The sequence below is a fragment of the Serinus canaria genome, chromosome 5 (assembly GCF_022539315.1).
Source record: "Serinus canaria isolate serCan28SL12 chromosome 5, serCan2020, whole genome shotgun sequence".
Lineage (NCBI taxonomy): Eukaryota > Metazoa > Chordata > Aves > Passeriformes > Fringillidae > Serinus > Serinus canaria.
Window position 1 is genome coordinate 30,735,673 of NC_066319.1, and position 26,368 is coordinate 30,762,040.

Sequence of the window (26,368 nt, forward strand, 5' to 3'; positions counted from 1 at the left end):
GCCGCCCCTGGGGGGTTCCACAGGCGGAATGCCAGAACATCCCCCTGAGCCGGCCGTGCAAGCAGTACTCGTGCAAGCGGGACCTCCCGCGCCCGGGAATTCCAGGGGCTGCATAGGCTCGGGGGGTTCCTCGGATGTGGGAGCTACGGAGTCCCGAGGGGCTGCGGGGCTGCAGGGATTCTAGGGCCGGTATGGGCTGTGGGGATTCCCTGGAAGGGGAGCAGCGGGGATTCCAGGGCCGGTATGGGCTGTGGGGATTCCCTGGAAGGGGAGCAGCGGGGATTCCAGGGCCGGTATGGGCTGTGGGGATTCCCTGGAAGGGGAGCAGCGGGGATTCCAGGGCCGGTATGGGCTGTGGGGTTCCCACGCCGCGGAGGCCGCGGAGCCCCGCGGGTACGCGGCGCGGCCCCTCAGGCCCCTCGGCGGGCGGCGCGCGGGCGCCCTCTGCTGTCCGGCCGCGGCAGCGCCCGCGGAGGCGGGTCCGGAGCTGCGGCTCCGCGGAGTGCCCGGGGTAAGGAGAACCCGGCGCACGGGTGGGAAGGCACGGCATGGGCCGGCCAAGAGCGGGGCCGTAGGGGAAGTCGAGAGTTGGCAAGCAAACACTACCAGGACCTACCAGATAAAATACGTATTTTCCTTGTTATAAATAAGGGGTGAGAATGCCACTGCAGTGTTAAAAAATGCATGGGCGCACCTGTGGGCACGGACGCTCAGCGGTACCGTCAAGGGAGGCCCCTCAGCCCCGCAGCTGCAGCGGGCACGGGCAGCGGCACGGCTCTCTCTGCTCTCTTACCTGGCAGGTGAGTTCAACGGCCTCAAAACATGACATTCAAGCAGTAAAAACATTCAAGCAATCAGGTCTTCTAGGTCTTCTGCTTCTTCCGTCCCAGAAAGCAGCATGAGGGAATACAAGACACCACATTTCGCCTGAAGCGGGCCAAGCCAAACGCGGGCTGGCAGGGCAGCTCCTGCCCGTCGCTGGCTGCCAGAGAGACGCTGCCTCTCTCCTGCCCGCGGTCCGGCAAGTCATCCGGGGCAACTGCCAGCACTCGCGTTCGGCAGGCTCTTGTTTTGATCTTTTCGTGTTTTCTTAATCTTGATAAAGGGACCAGACAAGCAGGATGCTTATGGTAAATAAATTTTTGTTTATAACTCTGTCCATTTTGGTGAGGTGGAGATAGTAGGTGGGCAGTATCCTGTGTTAAATGAGTATAGAATGAAAATAAACAGCCTACGTACAACCTTCAGTCTGTTTTCAGAACAAGGATATTTACAAGACTATGACATTTATGAACCTAAAGAATATTTATGACAATAACCAAAATCAACTAACAGGTCACTTCAGGAAGGCTTTATCTGGGTAGTGAAATCCTGGAACTTTTGAAAAAGAGAACCAAATTCTTTCATTGCATCAATTGTCTTAAATAAACAGTACACGAAAATGAGGCCTCATATTAAACACCATCATTTTAATGGTTTTCAACAGAAGGAAATGGAAAACATTGGTGAAATTAACCTGACAGATGAGGTAGCAGAACTGCAATTTTAGAAGTAATATCCTTCCACAAGATCCAAGAAAAATGAAACAGTCCTGTGTTTTTCTGTAGGCTCCTTATTTTATTTTCTGTTGCTTTGACTGGCAAGCCCAAATATTTTAGCATGAATTTTATTACTGAGGAAAACAACATGATTATTTAATGAAGATTACATCAGAGATGCATCTCATACCTCTAATATCATAATATTAACTTAAGAAAAAAAGTTTATCCAGCTGTTCTTATTAAAAACTCAGTAGATCAACAAGAAAATTGTAGCTGTGGGGGTTTTTCTGTGTTTTCTGAAATGAGCATTCATAGAAATTAGAATTTCTGCAAAGTATTTTTCTTTCACTAAATCTAAAATTTCTGATGAAGATTCCAGTGAAAAAATGTAGAAACTAGTCAGAAATATATTCTTCTTCTATAGAAGTAGAACTCTATCTGTGTCACTGTTTTACCATTTTCTCCATTGATGGTTATTGTGATGTGAAATGTTATTGAACCCCATGAACAGAATACTGATGACAGAAAGGAAAGGAAATTGAAGAAATGTGTATTTCTGATTCATTTGGGTTTTTGAAAATATTTTCCTTCTGAATTTACTGTGTGAATTCACACACTTGTTCTTTACACTACAAGTATCTTTACTTACATTTCAGTCTACCAGAAGGACTGAAATGCAGTTCTAGTCCAAACCTCTGAATGACCCTTTTTAAAAATAACAGTCTGTGGAACAGTGTCACAGACTTGCCTGGAGGTCGTCATCAAGGATAGCAAGTCTCTTGGGAAGCCTGAAATACAGGACACTTGCCAGAGTAAATACTATTTAAGATTCTTCTGATTTGTGTACATGTAGTGACCATTAGAGTTTCAGGGATAGTTATTAAAAGAGAAAGAGTGAGCACTAAGAGGACCCTGCTTGTTCCCTGGCAGCATTACCTGGAGTTACCTAAACACCACAGCGTGGTGCCATCAATAACTTCGTTGTTATGGACAGGGAGAAAAAAATAATTGTTTTTCTTTCCTTGGTAGTCAAAGCATGGAAAGGAATCTGTTTCTTCATAGTGCAGACAGTCCTTTATCCCTACTAAAACCAGCAATGCAAATGGTTGCTCCAACAGAAAATGTGTTATGGGGTTTTATAATAGCTGCCTGCTTCTCACTTAACAGAAATAAAATTATTATAATTCCATATAAACAGCCTTTCAGTAATATGTCATACTCTAGTTAAGGCTAACCAGTACAGAATTTGATCTGTGAGAGGAGTCCAATGTAACTGGCAGAAATGTCCCAGGAATAATCAATAAGGATTTATGCTGAAAAATAAACAGGGTAGATGTCATCTTCTGGGAAACACAACTGAGAGAAAGTAAGAACAGGAAATACCTGGACTGCAGGTCCCACGTGATGAAAGAGCAACATTAAAGAATGTTTTTCTTGGCCTTCACTAAACAGATGCTTTCTCCAAAAGATGTTCCTTAATGAAAAGAAAAATATCAGTATTCCCTTGATTTGAAAGAAAATAACTCATAACTGATACGTTATAGACTACTTGTTTTCAGGTTTGAATTATCTACTTCATGCATGCAGACAATATGATCCTCTTAACCAGTATTGCAAAGCTTCTTAGCATCAAGAATATGCCATCAAACAGCAACCTCAGTAACCTTAGAGGCTTTTTGGTCCATGTTTCTGATTTAGGCTGAAGTTGTTTGGTCAAGATTGAAATTTTAGGGGCTCTGCTCAAAGAGAACATAACATTATGCATCCCACACACAGGGATTCATTCGAAAATAGACACGGTTACTTCAAACTGAAAGAAATATGAATACTTCAATTCCAAACTTTAGAGAGCAAAATTAAGTACTTGCGCTCACACTTTCAACAGGAAGAGAAGAAATAATCACAGTTTACCGGAGGGTCTCTTTGCACCTGCAGTTTAGTTGCTGCAGTCCATCATCTCCACTACCTTTGAAAGTATACTATTTAAAAAATGTTAAGCCGCACTTAGGAAGAACTCTGAGTGCTTCCTGTGCTGTCTCCTTGACTCAGTCTCAGCCAGGGCTGGAATCTAATAACTCAGAACTAGTGATTTCCTGGCAGAATATTATATTTCAGCTTACAATCATTCTTTCTGGGAATCGAGGTAGTGCTGTGGAGAGCATTGAATCCATAACTGTGCAGGCTGGATTAGATCTACTCTAATCAATGTTTAAAAAAATATTTACCTTACTTTAGTGGAATTTTAGCCATTTCCTTTATTACTTTGATAATACTTCAGATATAGTTCTAAACCCAGATGGGAAGGAAGGAAAAAAAAGTCCCAGGGAAAATTAGAGAAGTCTATATAAACATGACTTTTTCCAGCATTCTGATATATGCATGTTTTTATTTATATATGTGTATAATACACAATCTATTATGAAGAAATAGTTTACTGCAAATATTTATATAAAGCATGTTGGCACCAGGGATGGCATATTATTTGACATATTCTTTTCTCATTATTGAAAAAGTATTGGTGCTTTCTAATGTACTGTTGATAAGAAGGCAACCACAACATTAATCTTCTAGGGTTTAGCACTCCAAATCTCCTTCACAAGAGACAACACGAAATACATTCATATTTTTGTATTCTTATACCAGATCCATATATATCTAGCAAGTACCAACTTATTTTCACCAGTTCTGAAATGGTTTGACTGGATGCAGCCTGGAGATTTATGAACACTGTAAGGATCAAAGTTTGTTGTCACCATGTCTGGTTAACACAGGCAATTATTAAAAGGAAGGAGAAAACTATTTGTGCCAGAACTTGGACCCTTTAATAACTTAGAGTTCTATGTTTAGAACAGAACAAGGAATTACAACACACAATATTTTGAGGCTTTATTTCCAGTCATTTTATTCCATTCAGGATTTCAAATAGAAATCCTAAGCTGCCACAGGTTTTGTTTTTGCTTGAACAGTTCTTCCACAAACAAGGCAGAAATTACTTTCAGACAGGAATCATTATTTAAATAACACATGATTCCACCCAGTTACAAATACACTGGCAGAGCAGGAAAATTAAATTGGGGGGGAAGACTTGGCATATTTCATCAGCTCAAAGAATTATGAAATAAAGTTCTAGAGGATCTGCAAACCCAAAACACCACAAAGGTCGCTTATCCATAGCTATTTATTCTACTATGCTTAATGACAAGTTTTGCAAGCAAATCATTTGGTAAGAGTTTCATCCTGAAGAAATGAAAATAATAATAGTAAAAGTCAACAGTTATATAAAATCATATATGTTTAGAGATACACAATTTAAAGGATGAGGTTTTTCCTCAAAGAAAAAACCCTTCAAATTGCTACTTAATGGAAAAGGGAGGCTGCTCAAAGTACTTGTGAATTCAAGTTCACATCTTTCTCAGGGGTAAAAAAGAGTTCACAATCATTCCTCAAAATCCAGAGAATCATTTAATCAGTCTTAGGCCTCTGTCCAACCTGGGATTCATTTTCTCCCTGGCTCCTTGTTTTCAGGACGCTCACTTCTCTTTTGCAAGAGAGAAAGTTAGATCCCCCTTCATGCCTGTAATGCTTACTGGCCTCAATCCCCACATTGTCCCTTTGATCTCAAACTTAAAGCCTCTTTTATGCAGTTCACATCCTGTCCATGTATTTCTGTGGGCAATATTCTTTCATAACACCTGGTTTTGGCAATCACCTTGACGAAGCTGAGGACATAACTAGGTCCTCCATGGGCCCTGATATGTAGAAGATCTACATACCCCCTTACCAGGTTGGAAGATGAATTCTGAAATTAAAATAGTCACAGTCCCTGGAGTTTTAGAAAATGTGGACTTTGCCTAAATTTTCCACTTGGCCACAACTTTCACAAGACATTAAGTAGCAGTGGGTCCATTAAAAGCATGGTTATGTCTTCTACATAAAAAAAGTGAAGACCTTCAGAAGACCTGTGAAGTGAAAGTAGAAAGACTTAACTCATCAAAATTCTTTTCAGTTAGTTAGGAAGTTTTATTCTTATACAGACTTCAGCATTACCAATACTAGAGAGCTCTAGAAGATACAGGAATTAAGGAATACCATCAAGGAACTAAAGCCATACTTCTCAGCTCTTGATGATTTGTAATAAATCTTAAAGTATTAAAGCTCAGGGGAAATGATATTTAATTTCCTTTAGTTCACTATCTTTTTTTTTAAGATACTGTGGAAAGTTATGGGAGACTTGTCCCAACTTTTGGAGACCCAGTCGATCATAAGTCCTTAAACTTGCACGTTAGTCTTTTTAAAAGACTGTTACTTTCAATTTTCTTGTGTTTCAGCATTTCCTGATACCATCAGAGACCACAGGTGGAGTATTCAAATCAAGCAAGACAAAGTTTTCTCCTAATGAGGTGTCCAGACAGACATGACTAAAGAGATGAGCAGCTACCCATATCCTATGTATGAAGTTCCATTGTTATATTACCCAGCGCAGGGGAATTTCATCCAATCTGTTTAATTCATTTTAGTACTTACATTTCGTGCTAATTATTTTTCCCCATCTCAATGTATTGTGACCTGAGGATTTTTTTAAGAGAAAATAATCATTAGAATACTCTCAGTAATATTCTGGGAAAAAAAGGAAAAGAAAAAAACTGAGAAACAAGTTCTGCATTGTTTCACTATATTGTTTCACCAACATTCCTTTTTCTTTAACCTTCTGGACATTAGGCACTGTCTTCATTTTAAATTACCTTCATTTAGCTATCTTCTAAGAGTAATTGCAGCCACATTGTTTCTTCTGTGGTAATTGCCCATAAAGAGTGGAACAATAGGGTGAAGGAATGGGTCATCCAGCCTTCTTTGACCAAAAAATCTACCCAAATATTAAAACTAGCCCTTCTTTATATTGAGAGTGGCAGAGCACTGGAACAGGCTGCCGAGGGAGGTTGTGGAGTCTCCCTGTCTGGAGACATATAAAACCCACCTGGACACGTTCCTGTGTCACCTCCACCTTTACAGAGGGATGGAACTTGATCTTCAGAGGTCCCTTCCAAACCTGGCTACTCTATGATTATGCAGGATCTGAAATACAAGTGTAAGTTTTTTTTCTGTCTCACAGGTTTTTTCCCCTTAGTTCCAGTGCAAGTATGTCTTTCAAACCATCTGGAAGGCTGAGAAACAGCTGACAAAGTGAAGCTTCTTTTCTGCGCAAAATATTTAAGTAAAAATGGTTTCATTTTCATCTACTTTCTTCATGCAAAGCAAAGATAGATAACCATCCTTCAGAAAAATTCCAGCTGTGTTAGTTTGAAGGTCATTTTGAAAACTATGTGTAGTATGTATCTTTTATGCTTCTATACACAATTATTACTTTCCTTGGTTTTGTTAGCTTGTCCTAACTATCAACCGCAACTCCTGTTTTGCTTGGCAGGCCTCCCAACAGTCAACAGATGTTTTCTCCCTCCTATTTCTTCCCTGAGCAAATGACTTCCAAATGATATCATCTCTCCTTGAACATAGGGTGACTCCCTTTGTCTCGGGGTTCTCTTCTGAGCCCTGGTGTTTAGAAACTTGGTAAATAAAAAGGACCCATTTTCTGAGATGGAGAAAACTTTGTGTCTACAAAATTATACTATGGATCACCAAGGCCAACAGACAGTATAGCCAACCAGGCTTACCTCTAAAGTGTCAGAAGGCAAGAGTCTCAGTAATGAAAATCTGCAGTTCATAATGGGTTTGCATGGCTTGCTTCTCTGCCCAACAAAATAGATTCCATTTACCTGCTGGAAAGTTTTATATGATAAGTGATTTGGTGCTTGCCACACACTGTCCTACAATTGCCTATAAGAACCACTAAGATTCAAAGAATATGCATAGATCATCTGATGCTACTTCCTCTTGTAATTTTTTTAGTGGAGGCAACATATGATATGGAAAGACAATCAAGAATTCTCAAGCTTGGGCTGAATTGAAATATCACAGTTAAGTCATCATTTTTCATGCCAATGGTCTAAAAGTAAAACAGGTATTTTTTTTGAGTTAAACTTCTAGACCAGAAAAAAAAAAATCAAGAGACAGTATTTTTCAATTAGCACTCATTACTGTTAAGAATCCTGGATATCTTTTAAGACTCAGCTGAGCTTTTTTTATTTATCTAGAAATCTCAGTTAGTTAAAAGTACAGTTTTGCAATCTGTGTTTGAAATATGTGTTTGATAAAGTACAGTAGATATACTTTCAGGAAGGGACATGATTTTTAGCATTTGAAAAGCAGATATTTCAATGTACATTTGAACAATAAACTTCTCAGTTGGGTAGGGCATGGTGCTAATAACCCCAGGGTCATGGGTTTGATTCCTCGTATGGGCCATTCGCTGAACAGTTTGACTCAGTGATGCCTCTGGAGCCCTTCCAACTCAGGATATTCTGTGATTTTTGTGACTTCTCTCTCTCCAAGCAATTTGCTGTTCTAAAAATGTGATATGCAAAATGAGCACACAGGAGGAAGGAATTTCTGAAGAAAGAAGGGTTCTCTATATCTTATATCTTACTCTCCTAGTTTTCCAGTACAGAGAGTTATGGCTGTTCAAAGCAGAATACTCTATTCTATTCCATAAAGTTACTCTTCCAGGCTGTCTAGTGTTAGCAGGACTTCTTATAACCCTCCTCAGAACTGCCCTCTCCCTGTGCAACATGCGTCCTCTGGCTTGGAGGTCTAAGTGTTCAACATAAATCTTAGACAAGATGAGGAGAAACCCTTCTTCAAGAATTTTCCATTGCCTGAGATTGTCTGCAATGGTGCAATGCTACCATTTCAGCTGGTAGAGTCTTTATATCTCTGAAGAGTTGCTCTTTGCTGAATATAAAACCCAGCTCTAGCAGGTACACTCTGTGACATTATACTTGAATTTATTTTAAAATCCTTTACTGACATTGGCAAATCCTAGCCACAGTCCTGTGAGTGATTGGCATCTTATGAAACCAGAAAAAGGTGCAGAACAATAAAAAAAATTACTTATCCAGGCCACTGAGACAGACAGCATTTCAGATTTGAAGTAAGAAGCAGAAATTCCTGTATGTCAACTGCATAATCAAAGACAGATTCTCTTCGAATAATACATACAGAATCCAAAGGCAAAAGATCAATAGAGACTTACTGCAGGCTCAGGTAGAGCAGAAGGTTTTCTAAGACTGCAAACTCTGGGCTGTTATCAGTAGCCTTGGCCTGGTTGCTTCCTTTACCCACACCTAAGGTGTGGAAAACCACTCTGGCAGCTTCCAAAGCAGTGTTGGTTTGGCAAAAGCTTGTTCTGTGGTGAGGAGTGACCCTCACATACAGCAACTGTCTGACCATCCTTCCCGTGGCACTGGGAGCAGCAATCCCTACTCTCCATGGTCTTTCCCTATAACAGACTTCCTGAACATCTGTCCGCATGCTTCCTGTGGCAGGACACACCCCTGAGAGAGCAAAATTCATGTTCTTCTACATTGCTGAGAAGCTCTGGGACAGTTCTGCTTGAAAATTAAAATTTTTAATGACCAGTAAGTGGTTACTTTCAAAATCATTACTGTTACAAAGGGTCTATATTTTTAATCCTAAAGGCGCCAATGTACGGAAAAACACGAGGTACCAAGGCTTAGTAGCTAAGAAGCTGATTCACTGTCTCCACCTTTCATTATGGGTGAAATCTTAGACTCTAGTTTTACTGCTCTTCAGGGACCTCCGACACATCTTTGAGATCTGTGTTGAGATGAAACAAAAAAAATTGTGAGCATGGACCACCTACACAGAGTTAAACCATTTGAAATTAAATACTTTTCTGATTATGCAGTGTTAAAATCCTTACTGTTAATACAGTTTAGGTTATTCTGGATTGAAAATTCTCAATTTTATTTAGCATATAAAGCTAAAGCCTGGAATCAGTCAAGCCATTTTTCACTATAAGTAATGGTTCTTCCATTTGATATACACTAGGAATCATCTTTCGGCAAGATTCTCCCCGATCATTAGGTTTTGTTCTCATAACAGAGCTGTTGGATTTGAAACAAAAATGTGGTTCTCTAACCACAAAAATCCAACAAGGAGCACAAAGTAAAAGAATCCTTAAAAGGCTTCTGTTTTTGGTTTTAATTTTAAATATAGTATTAGTAAAGCACTTTTAAAATTAGATATGTCAGAAATCTACAAACAGAGCATCTAATATAAATGGAATGTAGCTTAAAATCACAAGTCTTCATATGCAAACTTCATATGCAGCTACTTCAAAAGTATAATTTTAAACATCAAAAAAACAAGGATGAGGAGAAAAGTTATATATCCTTATTCCTTCCCCTCTCCTCTTTGTAGAAAATGCTGGCATAACCCTTCAAAGCTCTGGTTTATTCTGAAGACTTTATTACCTTCAAATTCATTAAATGATCTGCAAATTTTACTAAAGTTTTGAGGTAATGTCTAATAAAATAACAGATCTCAGTAAAATGAAGTTACCATCCTTCTAAAGATACATTTTGTATTTTATTGCGACTGATCCAGAATTAAAGGATAAAAACCCCCTCACATTAGTTTTTAAATATGAGTTTAGGCCTCATGTGCTGCTTCCTCAACTGTTTGTTGTGAACATAAAATGTTACCACCTTTTCAGTCACTAAATCACATTGAATTGCCGTTGTGCTTGATAATCTATTGGTATATGTTTCATTTTTTGTTATATTCTAGAAGAAAATAGATTACTGAGAAAGACACAATGCTTTCTACAAATGCATGTTTGATGACTCCCATGACTTGAATGTCATGGGATGAAAAGAAGCTATAAAAATTCCGGAAATTTTTTATTTGATTTGCGAAAAACATTTATCTTTCTAGTCATCTGGGGACATTTCTATAAAGTGGATAGTCACACAAATCCATATTTCTGAGCTCACTGACTTTACCAGAGCTACACAAAAGAAAAAAAATGGCCTCTTTTTGCTAATAAAATGCTAGATAAAAGATAAAAGAAGGACTCATACGAAGTCAAAAAGTCACTGAATTTATCCTCTGCAGTGTTTTCCTGATCTATTTGACCCAAGAAGTATGAAATAATGAAAGACTTGTGGGACAGTCATGACTAAATTTCAACACGCCCATTCCACAGAAAAGGCATGTCATTCTTAGAAGAAAACCCTGAAGATAGCTAGGCTCAGAATTTGCTATGTATAACAATCAAAAATAGTCCTGAAAAGACTTGTTGATAATTGGGAAAAAAAATACTTGAATATATTAGAGGTGTTGTGCCAGATACATGCTCCATTTACTTTTTTCTCACACAGAGGTTTTCTTAGCTAGAAGATTTCATTTCCCACGTAACTGCTTAATTTCTTCCAATTTCTGCCTCTCAGAAGCTATCTAAAATGCAGAGGAGTGGCACTCTGCTGTGCATCTCAGCATATCACTTCCCCATCTGTCCAAATCAGGTGCCTGTCCAGACTAAAATGAAGTTTTTCTCCGTTGCACATCTAGACTTAATTCTGAAGGAAATCCAAGGCTGTGAATAATGGGATGTGCAACTGCATCTGACTGCAGAGAATCAAAATGCTGCTTGGGTATGTGTCCATCACCAGCTTAAGGTGTGGCAGGAAGGCCTGGACCTCTTTGATAGTGCCTCTGTAGCTGCTGTCTCTCACAGATGCCTCTTGCAGAGGTCAGACTGATCCCGTCAGATCCTGTTCTGGAGATCATTTGTCACAATCCCCTAAAATCTCATCAGCAAAACAAATTCAATTACCACTCATTATGCCATTAATTGCCTTATTTCTTATAAAAAAAATCATTGAGATTTCTCTCTAATAGGTAGTCTTGGCTATTAAAACAAGTTCACCATGATTTAACCAGTTCTGAATAATCTTTCACCATGTTCTCACTGCAGATAAATGCTGTTTCATGTCTGACTAAGATGCCCAAATTAGACTTCCCCTTTCCTGATATGAACAGAATTTTGGCAGTTTAATATCTGCTATGAGAAATTAATAAGACTTTCATTTTTTCTAGATTTAAAATAGTACTGCCTCCAAATTACTTATAGGTTACTTAAGCTATTTATTCATTCTCTGATAAAAACATTTTTGCTTGTTCACAAATGTATCAACAGCTTCATTGTATGCTCCATGGTCCTCAAATTGTGAGATATATAGTAAAATATAATTCTGCAGTTAAGAATATAGTGCAACCAAACAACAGCACTCCTGAACTGTCCTAGATTTTTTTAACCAGAAATCTATTATGATTTTGTCAATGAGTTTTGGAACTCACTTTCCTGGCCAGTCTGTTCTTGAATCTTGCATTGTTCACCTATCGGCTTTGAACTCTCACAAAATATTGGTTTGTATCTGATACCATGTCTGACATTTTTCATAATAATTTCTCATTTCATGCCACCATCATCACTTCTGCTGTAGGAAAACCTGGAGGAACAACTAAGCAAGGTTAGAAGACATGTTAGCAAACAGTCCAGTGTACACTTTAACTAGACACACTGCCCTAGAAAAGGGTGAACAAAATTGGAGAGTTACAACTATACAGCTCTACAACACCAAAACTACGAAAAGACACCAGTGACAGAGATAGACTTATGCACAGCTTTCTCTTTCTACTCCCATACTGAGTTCTCTTCTATGAGCACTTCTAGGACAAAATGTCTACAAAAACTGCAGATTTGGAAATACCCAATAATAGTCTCTACAACAGAATCATCTAGGTGAAGTTCAGGGCCAAACAACTCAGCACATCAGTCTTAGTACAAAATTAAATCATTGACCCCTTCCACACAAGTATACACATATACAGCTGTCAAAATTATTATCTACTCTCTTTACCTTTCTACATTTCAAAGTTTTAGGATACATTTGGTTTCTTGGAAAGCATCTTACTGAGTATCTATATCATAAACAAACCTGAAGAAAATGTAAGACTTAATTTTATTTTTAGGAACAGCCAATAGGAGGCATACAAATATGCTTTCTTCAATATTGACGTGGGTGCCTAAACTCAGGGAACAAAAAGTGTAAGGAATTTTCCAGATGGACCAAAACACCCTGTTACTTGTTTAGAATCTCACAACACAAACACTTCGGGTTTAACAGCTGCCAGAATGGGTGTGTTTGTGTGTGGTGCACGCATATGTGTATATATCTCTCGCTTTTTCTTGCTCTGTCTTTTCCTATTTTTGTAGAGCCTGCTCTCTGGCTTTACTTTTTTACAGCAGTTTTTGCCAATCCAAAATATGTAGACACTAAGTTAAATCACTCGTTTTGTTTATGTGGCAACAAGTTCAGACTTCTTGCCGAAAAATGTTCTTGGCTTTGGACAAAGCAGGCTTTGAGATGCTTCCATCTGTTTTGAATACACCACAAATCGTAGTATGGAAACCATTGCTCTCAACTGGTAGCCAATTTGCTGAATAAACCTATATTAAAAAAAATAAGCATGATTCAACTGCAGACTATTTTCATATTTTTATATCATTTAATTTCAAAGGAATCCAGTCCTTATATGGAAGAACTTTGAATACTTATGAATTTTCTTGCTGGGAAGAGGGTCAAGTAACAAAAATTTAAATTCATTAATTGAAGGCTCCTGATGTTTAGGCTCTTGATGTTCTTATATAGTATTTCTCATAATGGGGCCTGAGCAGTGTTGCAAAGGTAAACTTTCAATCTCAGCAGTTTCACTTCTTTGTATGTTCTACTGCTGCTTGGAGAATTTGAGAAAATTTGTGAGTCAACAGTATACACAGTCTTGGAAAAAGGAGGATATTATCTGCTTTGCCATTTGTCTCTTGTGGCAATCTTGGCACATCTTTTTACTCTTCCTCTTTTCTCACTCTCATTTTGACTTCCACTTCTGGTTTTGGAAGGAGACAAGGGTTTCTTTAACAAGAAGTACAGATAGCACCAGCAATAAGGACTCCCAAAAAAAAACCTGTTTTCAAACACAGCTCCTTTGGACCCCAGGAGATTATAATGATAGAATCATAGCATATTCCAAGTTGGAAGGGACCCATAAAGATTGTCAAGTCCAATTCTCTGTTCCTCACAGGGAGTTCCATCTTTCAAGACAGTCAGCAAAATGTGATTTGTGTTTGTGATTTTACATGAAAATTAACTACAGGATTTACTCAAAAGAGCAGAGGAGATGCAGTAGTAAAACCTGGAGCAATTTTTTCAAATATATCTTTCAACCCACAGCATTGGTGCCCACATTCTGCTTCTAAAATCAAGCATAGAGTGGGAATATGTTCTAATTTACCTACAATATGCAAAAGTGAGTCTTTCTGGTAGGTATTTCTGTCTTGTGTTCCCTTCCAGGCATGGTCTGTTTTCAGAGACACAGCAAACCAAAAACATACAAAGTCCAGAAGTCAAGAGCCAAAAGCTAGGGATTCCGTGACTCTTGTGGTAAATTGCCTGTGATCAAATGTAATGGCTCATGGCTGTGGTCCAAATTTATTGCAGAAGAACCTGGCTTAGGAAAGCCAATGAAGGAGAAGGCACCTTATGCTGCAGCATCTAGTAATAATTCCTAATTTTACTCTAAGGCAGATATGATATAAATGATTCAGCTGAGCTTGACAATGTCCTGAAGTTTGAACCTTTCAATAGAGCCACAGTCCAGCTGCATTGTTGAAAAAACCAAGCTGCAAGCAAAGGCTGACATGCAACAGAGCTGTTAATAAGTACAAAACATTGGTTTCCAAATGCAATATTTTAAATATACCAGGAGAAAATCACTGGAAAAATGATCTTTACTACAGGTTTGCAGTCATTATCAGTCAGCTCTGTCAGACATTATGTTATCCTCCATTGTTTTATGCTTAACCAAAATTTAGTATTATATGAGGACTGCTTGTATTCTGTAAAGAGGAAACAAAATCCTGTTCCTTCATTTGAAACAATTTTTGAATGTTTTAACTCAAAGATTCCCTCTTATTCTACCAACATGTTTTTTATGGTTGAAGATGTTGTGAAGTATGACCTCAGATGATGCAGAAGTAATATCTATAAGTATGCAAAATGAAATCAAATCTTGGAAGTGCTAATGCTAGCAATTGGCCTGTGATGCTATCTTTCTCCTCTTTTCTATGTTTCGACTTCATCATGGTTTCTGGTGTTGCCTGAACAAAAACTCCAAGAACCAAGAGGCAGCTTTGCTCTGCCCCTGGGCTGGAGCTGCTCCTCCCCTCAGCAGAGTGCAGGACAGGAGGGTGCTGCTGCATGTGTGGAAGAAGTGGCAATCTGCAATGCTGAGAGGAGCACGAGGTAGGTACCCGTTGCATACTCTAAAGATATAAAGGAGAAAAGATCTTGTTTCTTCTACCATGTATTTGCCAAGATACCCTTGAAAGAATAGACCCAAGGAATGTTAGGATAAGAATTCAATCCCATTCACAAACCCCCATCATATCTTTCACTCTTTGGGCAAAATAGCTGTTAGTATTCAACACTTGTTGATCCTTTCTGCTATCAATATTATTACAAATTTAACTGATGAGATCTTTCATTGTTAAATTGCCAGTGCTATTACAGTTTGCTCCCTGGGTGGGGACTTGTCTCTCTTTCACTTTCCAGTAAATTACACTTTTAAAAAAATATTTTTTGTAAGTTCTTCTAAGGACAGTAGCTCATACCTTCATAGCACCCAAACCATGAAGAAAGGAACTAGTAATTAAACACTCTCACTTCCCTAAATTTGAATAGTATGTGTTAGAGAGACCAGAAAGTATTCCTATACAATGAACTGATTCTTTGACTCACTTATTTTGAACCACAAACATCACATATATAAACTTTATACAGTTTTAAGCAAAGCTCAAACCCTTTTGCCTCTGTTAGAATTGGTAGAAAATGGCCTTACATCAGTAACTTCCTAACACAGTAAATCTCTCATAAAAAGAGACCTTTAAATGACTTCTTGATGTAGTGCAATTTACACTTCATCATCACTGACTATTCCTCAACAGACATCACTACTTATATCTCCAATTAGATATATCAAAGAGGACATTTTTCTGCTATATTCATAGATTTCTATTAACTTGATGAAATCATTGTAATCTGTAAGTTTACTGATGCATTGCTACAGTTTGGCAGACTCAGCTGGATCTAGTAGTCTGATCCAAGAGCAGGTTGAGGCTCTGGTGTTTACAATTACATCCTTATAAGGCATCTTGGTTCACTTCCAATTATTGCTATTTCTATAAAGCTTTCATATTTTGGAGAATTATTTATGCCATCAAACCATAATGGCATAAATGGTTTGATGGCATAAATAAGCAAACCATTTATGCCATCAAACCATAATAATTTCATTGTTGATAGTATCACAATGTTATTAGGCAAGAAGTAACATCTGACATCTCAACTTCCATGTGCCTCCACAGAGTGAGAAGCGAATTCCTATTTTCCTATTTCTATTTTCCTATTTTCTTCGCCACAAGCAGATAGCTGGAATACTAACGACAGTATAGGCTAAGCAAAATGTACAAGGAAAGCCAAGCCCCTGGGCTTTCAGCAAGTTGTCAGCTCATGCTTACTCACACAGTGCTCCTCCACAAACCTGTTTTACAACACATATCCTTCACCCAAACCTGCTGAACATCAGAAAGCAACAGGTTTTTTTTATCCTGAAGTTCTGAATTGTAATATAAGTGAGGGAGGGGAAAACTTAAAAGAAAAAGCCCAGGCTAAGAGAGGGCCTGTCCTTCCACTGGCTGGAGCAGAGCATGCTCTCACCAGGTAAGAGTTGGCACAAGCATGACTGTGACTTTTTCTCTCCTTTTTCAATCAAACACATTTCTACCACAATCTCCTAGCAGTCTCTCTAATTACTTCCAGATCAAAAATTTAACAAACGTGCTTATTTTTCTCCCATTGGCTTCTACTGCTCAGGCAATGCAATGTTTGTCTCAGTACCTCAGTAGAACAGGGCAAACAGGGGTTTTTGTGCACTATGTGCACATGGAGTTCTCTCTGATAAGGGTCTGAAACCACTGCAACACAAATTACTTGTATCGGCATATTGGAAAGTGATAGCATCACCCAGCCATATCTATCTGCTAACCCAAAGTACCAAATGGGTACCTAGAGACTTTTGGAGCTTTGCCAGTAGTATCTGCTATCTAGGCACTAGAGTAAACTGTGCACCATATTTACTTAACATAAATCCTACCTTTTGTTCTGATCTGTCCACATCTTCAGGCTGAAATACTAGCCAGGCAGTGGTATTTAGAAGTTATATATGTCTATGATTCAGTTTTCATGCAGACAGAATATTAATATAAATTTCACTGACAAGAGGGAGGTTAAATTTTGAGTGGTAGTTTTATAATCAGATAAAATATTCAAAATGCTAAACCATCTGTTTTTTAAAGACAGTTCATCAGAACAGAATGAGAAAAGGTGATAAAATTTTAAATCACATAAACTGACAATAGGGTTTTTCGAAGTAGTTCTAAACAAAGCATTCTGGCTTCCCTTTTTCTTCACTAATGTGCTGTTCTTGTGAATGCAGTTTGCTTTGCATGCTTTGTTCTCTTTTCCTACAGCAACACCTACTGTTAAAAATACAACTGGAATTTTCAGTTACAAGTCCATGAGGTTATTTTTAAGTAACCACTAGCAGTTCAAACATTCAAAGTGATCCTAATCCTGTTATACAATGTGTTTTGTTTCCCCAACAACCTTTTTAGGAAGCCATCTCCTATCTAAACTTCTCTCTGAGTGCAAAAGACATGAATTAGAGATTTTTAAGACAATCCTGAACCTGATTGAAATATCTGAACTGACATTCCACCCTGCAGTAGGTCAGTGACAAAACTCAGATGTGGATTACAAGTTTTTAAATCCAGCACCCAATCTGACTTAAAATCAAAATATTAAAATAAAGATCAGATATTCAAAGAAGATAATTTTAATGAAAAATAATCTTATAAAATTTGTTCTGGTTTTAATTTAGGATTTCAGTTTCAGGGAAGTTTGACCCCAGGTTTTGGATGCAATTCTATCCTTAATTACACCTAAGCCTTGAGGAAAAGTTTAGTTTTATAATTTAGTGTTCATGCTTTGAAGAAAAATTATATGGAACAGAAAATAAAAGCCTACAGAAAGCCAAGTGCAGTATCCAGTTTTGTAAAAAGTTAAGTGGACACTCTTCTATTTAAAATAGTATAACAAAAAACATGTACTTGGTGGCTATTAGGAGATTGTTTTGACAGAAGGTTGGTTCACAGCTTCTGCTCCCAGATTTATAGAAACTGACAGCAGAGCTAGCACTATTTCTTGTTTTGAGAAAATGTATTCTATGATTCTCTGTGACTAAGGTCACTGTGTGTCATCATGTTCCCTAGAGCATGCTGCGAGCAAAGTTCAGCTCCAAGAAACAGTTAGCAGACTGTTTTTCTGAAGTCATGTTCCATGTCTGCCTTTTATACCTAGATGAATTTACAAGTTTATGTACAGAAACTCTCTGGGACTATGTCATACTTTGTCTGAATTTGAATTACTCATATATTCAAAAGATAAGATGTTTAAATGAAACACATCATTTGATCTGAGCCAGCTGAAAAAACATAGAATCTTTTATTCTCAGAAGTTCCTACAATGAATTTTTGCTAACCGTTAAAGATTTAAAAATCTTTTAAAATCTCACAAATACTTCAGAAAAGAAAAGCACTTTTCATTGCCCTCCTCAGTCTTCCCTGACCCTTTGTATATGAACCTATATTTCTTTATGCATTGGCCTGACAGGTCATGAGGATGTGAATTTCCAGAGACACAGTGAGAAAGACTGAATTACCAGATCAGTGAATAGATGGCAGCCAGTAACACCACTAGCTGTCTGGGTCAGCCAGCAGCTCTCAGAAAGTTAGCACATTCTATTAACTTTCCCTTGTCTGAACTGCCATAGGTGCATTGATCTGCATATCCAAGCAATCTGTGTTTACCCATTTAGTCATAAAAGAAAAGGATATGTATTCCATACATTGGAACAGGTTGCCCAGAGAAGCTTTGGTTGCCCTGTCCCTGGAAATGTTCAAGGCCAGGCTGGATGGGGCTTTGAGCAATGTGGCCTATTGGAAGATGTCTCTGGCCATGGAAAGGGGGGTGGAACTGGATTATCTTTTAAGGACTCTTCCAATCCAAATCTTTATATGATTCTGCAATTTTTGTAGACTTATGGTGACAGTCCTTAGCAATCCCATCTAATAGTATTGTACTCATTCCTAAAAACCTGGCTTCTAAAAACCTTGTCACATTCATGTAGCAAAATAATCATGGCTCAAATTGGAAAAACCCCTAAACTTTCAAGTTCCCTACAGGAAAATGGAAGAAATACACATCACAGGACTGTACAGAAGCTGCTTTTCTTTATGAAAAGCAATGCACTATGGATGAAGCAATTTCCTTGTTCAAATTGCTATATCAAACCAGACTCTACTAAAATATAGAAGACACATAGGAGCTGAACTGCAGGCCATACTCTACACTAACCATTTACATTGTTTTCCCTTGTATAGCAGACTTCAAAAAAATCTTTATATAAGAAATTGTCACAGGCCTGGTTAATGATCTGTATGTCCTTTGAAGCCAACTCAAACTATCCCTTCTCAGCATGAGAATTTGAGGATATAAAGAGGAATTTTCATGTCTATGAAGTAGTTTAGGCTTATTCTACAGGGAATGCAAATTTCATAGGATTTTATCTATGAACAGTGTGCAATATTCACCACGATTTTACTGCAGCATAATAATGAATAATCATGTCACAATACTGAGTCTGGCACAGATCACAGTGTGCTGTGAGCTTACAACTTATGGAGTTACTTCTTTAACTCAGCTGCTAAAAGTGGAGTTAGAACTTGAAAGAAAACCTGCTGCAGTCCATGTGAAAATTTCCACTGACTTCAATATGCTTTAGTATAAGCCTTTTCAGCTGAGCGTCTCCAGTGGAGTTCAACTGATGAAAGCATTTGTATGTGGATGTGATTTGCTATGTAAACATATGATGGAATATGCTTTCTGTGGGTTCTTTGGCTGGTAACAAAGAATCTGGTAAACATTCACCCCCTTCAGACTGCAGTTTCAGCAACTGAAAGTTTTGTTTTTTCTGAGAACTGTGTGAACAGAAGCTAAAGTTCATAATAGCTCTGTAAACACTGCTGTCTGGTTTCTGTTAACATTTCCATTACCACAGTTTCTCAGATAGTTTCACAACAATGCTAAATTCCCAAGGATGCATTAGGAAAAGATATAAGTTCCCAGCGAGAGGGTTTTTTTTACTACATAGCCCAAGTGTCACACTAGAGTTAGATTTTTACTTAGACACTCACCTGGGAAGAGCAGAATCACCTAGGGAGCCAAATCTGGCCAATAATAAGCATGCAATAAACTTGCAGGAAGAACAAAGGCTGAATGCCTACCCATTGTTGTCAAGGAATGGTCTTGAGATAGTGGTGCATGACTTGTCAGAAGGGAATTTTATGAGAACTCTTTGTGTACTTGAGTTTCCACAAATGCACACAGATAAATCTATTTACTTGGTATGACTGAACCTTGGTAGACATAACTAAACTATCTAGTGTGACCAAGAATCTTAAATTTTATACTTGTAAAATATTTTTTAAAACTTTTAGTTAGAATAAAAACCTTCATTATTTTCAGCCAATCACTTCAAAAGAACTATTACAGCTAGTATAAAAGAATTTCTCTTGTTTTTTGACCAAAATTATCTAGTAAAGCTTATTTTCACTCAGTGAAGATATACACAAGCAAGTGGAGTAGCTTTAAGTTTTATCTTATGGAAAACTTGGAACTGACATATCTCTCAGGTAGACATAGTAGAGAGGCATTTCTAACAATGATAATTCCACTGATTTTGTGGATGCACTGCCTTGGCATGAGTGAATTTACATGGAAAAAAATTATTCCATTTATAAATCAGGCTGCAAGATGCAACTTGGAAAAGGTTAAAGAATGCCTCTTTCATGCACGCCTGTACAAAGCCGATAAAACTGAGAAAGCCATCTATAAGGAATGAGTCTCTCCCTGTGATGGAAAAAAGCTTCTCATAATTTTGACATTGCTTTCAGTTTAAATTGCATTCTAAATATAATAGATTGTAATAGATATAGGTGCAACTGATAATATTTCACAAACCTGTTTTTCAATGGCACAGACAAGCTCTTCAGTTGAAAGAAAATTCTCCTTTCGCATACAACAGCAGATTGCAGTTCCAATATCTTGCTTCCCCAGCACACACAGAATTGATCTCAGCATCTGACAGAAGCTTTAGGAATGATATCTGAAAGAACTAAAAAGCAAAATCTATAAAGTAAATTTTAATGAACTCTAGATCACAAGTAATGTTGTCCCAAAGGAAAGAAGAATCTCCAAAAACTTCCAGGGATATCAGATGAGACCAATGTTCTGCACTGCAGTAAGATGCAAAGTGAACATGCATTCATGTGCTATGTAAAAGATATGTGTTACATAACTTTTAAGTATAATAATCTTGTGGTCCCAGAACTAACTGCTTTGTCATATTATACTTGTATAGACATTGTTAAAAGCCTTAGTGAGGCTGCAGATTCATCAGGAGAGGACCTAAACCTTGTAGTGCACTTTGAGATCTACTATAAGGAGAGATGGTAAATATGTTTCTATTACTTACACAGATATAAAGACAAAAATACACATTTGTGCATGCACACAAGCACACACATATAAAAAAATTTTGAAAAAGGCTAGTCCCTGTCCATAGGCAACCACGTGGCCAACTGAGAAGTACACAAAGGCTGGGAAAAGGATATAAATACTGTCTCATATAGTTTGTCAGAGAGAAATATTCTCACTTACCTAAAGTCTTTTCTATAAAGTGGATTATTTATTATTTGTCAAAAAATCATAAATTTCTCCTCATTCTTTCACTGCCAGGAATATTTAAAGGAAGCTTTAAGGGCATTTCAGAGTCTAGGAAGTGAAAAATTCTGCTGCCCAAAAGAGGCATAAAAATGCCAGTTTCACAAAATAAGTTCTGCTAAAGTGATCAGACTGCAGACTGAAAAATCTAGTTCAGAAGTTAAAAATGTAATACCAAACCAGGCAGTACACACTAGATAGAACCTTTTCAGCACCAGACAAAGAGGGCAAATTGGCTGAGCAACTGTCTTGAAGGAAATACTTTACTGGTCTGTAGTATCTCTGAGCTAAAGGACAAATGTTGGAAAGTGACAGAAGCTTCAGCTGCCTTCCAAAAGGTGTGTTCAGAAAGCCTTATGTCCCACAAAATCCGCACACGGGGTGCTGCCAGAGCTATTTCTAGTTTTGCTTTCTTTTGTGTCTTTCTACTTTAGTGGTTCAAATCTCTTTGATTTTGTTTCTTCCAAACTATGGCTAAGTTCACTTCCAGTCCAGGATATTCTTGAAGTCTCATTTTTTTCAAAGATTATGTTTTTAAATATCAGTATTTAAGAAATATATTAAAGTTGTAAATTTCCTGTATTTTCTTTTAGAATAAGCATAGTTTCTCACATATTTCTTTCAAAGCATTCTTTGCCAAAACAGTGACCTTGAGGGTATGAGTCTCATCTATTCATGGAAATGTTTTCTTTTCAGCTGAAAACAAGGGTTCTGTGGTTTCATCCTGTATTGCAACCTTCCAGCTGAAGACCATCTAAGTCAAAATACAAGGAACATAGCCTCATATATCTGAGGCAGAAACTTCTTGCAGGTGAGAAACAAAGGTGAGATCTCCACTCCATTACAATGGCATGACTTTTGCTACGAGCTTGACATAGCAAAATATAAACAAATCAATGCACAACTACTTTTGTTTGTGGATACAAGCAAAAACTATTCAAAATGTAGCATACTCAGCTGGCATTATTTGTAGACTGGCTGGCAGCCTCTGCAGAAAGAACAAGGAATACTAAAATACATTCAAAGGTCCTATTTCCAAGGCACTTTAGGGATGTGCTAGCCAGGCAATACAGGAAATGGCCCTTCCATATGTGTGTGACACCCCTACCAGATTTAGAAAGTAAAGTAAAGGGACTGGTAGAGAGTTTCATTTAAAGTAAAATAAATGTTGTAGATATATTGGCATTTTTTTTCTCTGAAAATTAAAATGTATGGACTCATTCTGAAAGTTCAAAAAATGAAGACTTGCACCATTTTGGATTGTTCTGCAGTGCTAAGCTAGATGTCTTTGCTCTGTTCGGCATGTGTAACAGCAGACAATAAATAGACAGCATCTTCTGCAGGGATTAAAGGAAAAGCTATACCACAGTAAAACTAAGGCATATTGCCTTGTCTAATCCTATACCACAATTTCAATTTTCTGCCATTGTTAGTCCCATGTGCTGTAGACATCAAAGGCTCTGAATTTTGTCAGCCTTGAGTTATCATAAAAGCTGCAGTCTTGCAATTTCATCTTTAAGGAGTTGTTTACATGGAAATCAAACAGTAGTGGAATTTCATGAAAATAGCCAAGGATCATTCCTAGCACTCTGTCTCTTAAAAACAACTTCTGTGGCCATACATGAACTATCATTGAGTGAGATTCATAGCTGTAATAAAGCTGTTTACTGTTTCACTCTGAACAGTTTTCTTGTTATGTGCCCCAGCCTATATCTTCTAAAATATATACCATCACTTATTTCTGCAACCTGGAATTTACCAACAGTATCAGTAATAAATCACAAGCAACCACTCTCACTTTTATTCTTCTCTTAGGAATAGAGTGGGAGCCTTTACACACAGCTGTCTGAACTTGGATCATTTTCAGATAAAAGCATTTTTTATGCTCTAAAGTGTCCCAGGAGCTGCCTAGACAGAGTTGTACACAATTAGGATCTACCTATTTTACATGTGGGGCTACCAAGCAAGATTCATAATGGAAAATTTAATTCAAGATCTGCATTTAGCTAAGTCTGGACCATGCATATGCACACACAAAGTTCATGCTAGCTGCTTGAGAGGTCTTTGGACCTTCAGCATGATCACTTCAGGAAAATGCTGACATTTACACTGGTTTTGCTACATCTGTTTATTCCTGCATTCCAGTTTGTTCCTTTTTCAAACATCCCTTCTTGGTCTCACTATCTTTTTTTCCAAAATTATATATTGTTGGTTTGTGTTTAGACACCAAGAGTTTTAGTTCGGTTGTAAGAAATACTGTTCCATGTAAGTGCACTTTGACACTGAATACAATCCAGGATGAAGTGCATAAAACCTGGGCTGTCACATCAAAGGATACTAGTAAATTTACTCCTTTAACGTTATTACTTTCAGCATTTTTAATTATACTTTTTGAGTTAGGATCTTTGTGCATTCAGTTTGTAAAGGGATTCTCTATTTGGTGCAAGAGTTAATCCTCCTATTGTAACTGCATTCACACTCTGCTATCAAAGCTCTCAGTAGCAGCGGCTAAATTCAAGGGCTTGCTGTGTGTATTAATCCTGTTTTTTAAGTTCTCTGGGGTGAAAGACACTGCAGAAATGCAAACCCCTACTTACTTAATAATAAGCCAGAAAGACTAGTAGGACTTGCATGACATTTAAATTTGACAATAATATCAATTTTGTCCCCCTTTGTTTTGAACTAACATGTGACTTAAAAATCATCTTTAATTTGTCAATCTATGTGTAAAAAGACCCAAATACATGAAATAAAATTTCTGGTCTAGTTTTTCTCTAGCCCTTTAAAACAGAGAAATACCTGAAAATCTAATATTTAAATTTAGACTATTTGTGTGCTCAAAGGAGCAAGTAGAGATAGGTAACAAGGTGTAATGTTATTAAATTGTTGTCACATTGTGTAGTAATATAGTTAGAATTATCTAAAAATGGCCTATCAGACAAAAATACGTGCTCAGTGTTTTTAAGTGAAAGTTTAGTTATAATACCTATGGGCTTAATATGAAGGTGAATAAACCTATAGCCTGTATCCTCAATATATTGGCATTTTACTGGGATTTAAATGCAAGGTTTCTGTGGCAATAAAAAAAGGGGCAACTTTAAATGTGTCTTGCAAGTAGCAGGAGTGTCATGTATTAGATAGACGGTATATCTTCTAGGACAGAAAGGTAGCTCTTGGAGCTTGGCTTCGTAAGTGTGATCTCATCCCACATTCCTGTTATAGGTTTTTTTATGGCTCATTTGCAAAAACTCCAAAGCTTAAGTGAGAGATACAAAGTGGTACAGATTGTTGGTTCACCAGCAAGACACAGCTATCATGCAGGAAAACCGACTGTTCAGTGTCCATGGGGATAAGCAGTTTTAATGAAAGGGAGCAGTGAGGGTAACCCTTCTAGAGTTCCTATAATAAAATGAAAGATTTTCTAGGATTATGGACAGATGCATATCAAGTAGGCACTTGATTTATAAAAAAATAATTGAAAATAATTGACCTAACATTTGCCAAGCAACCAGATACAGTATTTGATTTGAAATGTGGTATAGCTAAATAAAGTTATTTCACTCTGACATGTAAACAATGCAGAGAATAAAAAGGCAGAAGCCAGACAGACCTTCTTTCCTAGTAAGCTAACAGACAAAAGCAATTTTCTGAGTAACTCTGTTTACTTTTAGCAGTAGGAAGTGACAGGACTCACAGCTACAAAGCAAAAAAGGATGGATCTGTTTCATTAATTAAAGTCTATCTCTGAAACATTTTCTACTTTTCTAAAGAAAAGGTTGCCAAAACACCTTGGTGTTTTTAATTACTTTCAGAGATATTTTTGTTTCTCTTGTCTACAGCTGTCCCTTATTTAATCATTTAAAAAATAAAATCCCCTAAAAATCATTCTGCTCAAAAGCTGTTTTTATCAATCATTTATTTTTCATTCCTTGACAGTTTCATTCCTTTGAATATTGGAATGAAAATAACTGCTTCCTAATAGAGGCTTTTGTTTCTGCTACTTATTTTCCTGTTTGTATAATAAGTCCTTGGACTTAGAAACATAGTTAGGCTTAAGATAGCCCTAAAAATACCTAAGAAAGCAATAACATTATAAAAATATAAACAGCTGTCAATTGCATGTTTTCCATTCCCCAAAACAGGCAGAATGGGATAGACTGAACCAGAGGAAGGGTCGTGTCCTTCCCTTTGTGTGTATAAATGTAGCAAAATAGCATATCATTATGGAAGACAGAATATAAAAGTTTGATACTTCTAACAGTTTCCAACAGGAGCTTGAAGAATCAGTGTCAAGGAAGAGATTCAGGATAATTTTTTTGTGCAGTATTTTGTAGCATCCTTCAAGAATCAGGAATGACAGAGGACATACTAGGGACAACATAGCTAAAACCATTCCTGAAGTCATGCTGCTCTTCAGCTGCTGTAAGACTTTTATCAAAACCATCTGTATTTCAACATATTTGCAGAGCCATTGGCACTTCAGGAGCATGTAGAGGGAACTGAAGTTATAATATTTGCACCATCTTGGTTGGAGTCTTTAGCTGAAGTACTTTCTGCATTCTGACTATAAGTAAAAAATGAGCACATATTTATAGTACTAGTAGTTCTACTTCTAAATATTTGTTTACAGAAAAAGCAGACTGGAAAAGAGATAAGGATAGTTTTCAAATACTATTTTTAACCACAGAACACTCAGTTTCTATTATTCACACTAACAGAATCAAATGCAACCTCCACGAGCCAAGCCCACTCTAGGCAAGCTCTTGAAAAATGAATATATACATAGGCAATAATGGACTGCTCTTTGAAAAAGGATATAACAAAGAATTTGGTGGAGTTTCAGAGGTATCAAAGGACAATCATATAGGTGTATGGACTACCCATGTT

At 37.6% G+C, this 26,368-nt stretch overlaps 1 long non-coding RNA gene across 1 annotated transcript in view; it reads left to right on the forward strand.

Moving 5' to 3' along the window:
• Positions 1-581: 581 nt before the first annotated feature.
• The window catches only part of LOC108961321 (uncharacterized), a 31,263-nt gene continuing 5,476 nt past the window's right edge, over positions 582-26,368 (forward strand). Inside the window, exons 1-3 of the long non-coding RNA XR_001989551.3 lie at positions 582-800; positions 14,698-14,824; positions 22,178-22,292. This is a non-coding gene — a long non-coding RNA (uncharacterized LOC108961321). The remainder of the gene's footprint in view (positions 801-14,697; positions 14,825-22,177; positions 22,293-26,368) is intronic.